This window comes from Nannospalax galili, unplaced genomic scaffold (genome assembly GCF_000622305.1).
Source record: "Nannospalax galili isolate Female #2095 unplaced genomic scaffold, S.galili_v1.0 scaffold305, whole genome shotgun sequence".
In the NCBI taxonomy this organism is placed as follows: domain Eukaryota; kingdom Metazoa; phylum Chordata; class Mammalia; order Rodentia; family Spalacidae; genus Nannospalax; species Nannospalax galili.
The window spans coordinates 4,690,090-4,691,142 of record NW_008356258.1 but is presented as its reverse complement, the minus strand read 5'-3'; positions in this window follow the sequence as shown (position 1 = coordinate 4,691,142).

Below are 1,053 nucleotides of genomic sequence, written 5' to 3'. Positions count from 1 at the left end.
GGGTGAAAAATATAAACCTTTTTTTGTGCTCTGTGCAATAATCTTTCTCCTAACCCTCTGGGCTGGCTCTCTCAAGACAGAAAACAGACAGTTTTCTGGAAAGATGTTATGGCCATTTTTACAGTGGGCCATCTTTATAAATAAGACTTTGTCTTTATAAACAAAATGATTCCTTGAGTTTGCAGAAATCCTCTGAGGCTCAAGTAAAAATAACAGACAGCCTTCCATGTGACTTACTTTAGTAAGCCACTGGGATCACGAACATGAAGCTGGGCAGTGCCTCTGGTGGTAATGTCACCCATGCTGCACGGAGCCCACATATGCACACACTCTGTTTCATCTGACTTCTTATGCTGCTGTGAAAAACACCCAGAGATCTCCACCTCCATCAGGCCTTCTGTCCAACTGTTTGCTTCTTGGAATTCCCTCCTTCCTGCTTGTCTCCCATTTGATCTTCTGGACACTTTGCCCAGCTCTCCTAATCTGTAGTGAGTACCGATTGAAGGACAACCTTCCATGCATTGGTACTCACTACTCTTCTAGTCTTCCCCTGTCTTACTAGTTTCCTCTTACTAAATTTGTCTGCATGTCTAGACTCCCCAGCTAACAAGAAAGTTTCTTAAGCGTAGAAGTTAGTGTCTTCCAAATATAGTTTCAGAAACTTCAAAAGAATAATAGTCACATAATGCAGAATCAACAACTGTTCCAATTTCAAGATATTGCTTCTAGACTCTTACTGTTCTGTTCTTCTCTCAGACCAGAAAGTTCAATTTTGAACAGCTTTTTGCAAACATACACAAATTGTATAAAACATATAAGGTATTTTATGTACGTCCTTTAATTTCAGGGAGGGATAGCCCTGTATTCTATTATTCTGAATCAAGCTTTTTCTACCCACTATAGATTTTTCCACGATTAATTAACTGTATTCCTACCATACATAGTTGATATCCAAAGATGTTATTCATGACAACAGTGGTGCAAGACACATTAAGCACAGAGGTCATTAGACATTCGTTTGTAAGGTTTGAGTGGTCCAAAGAACAGAACCCT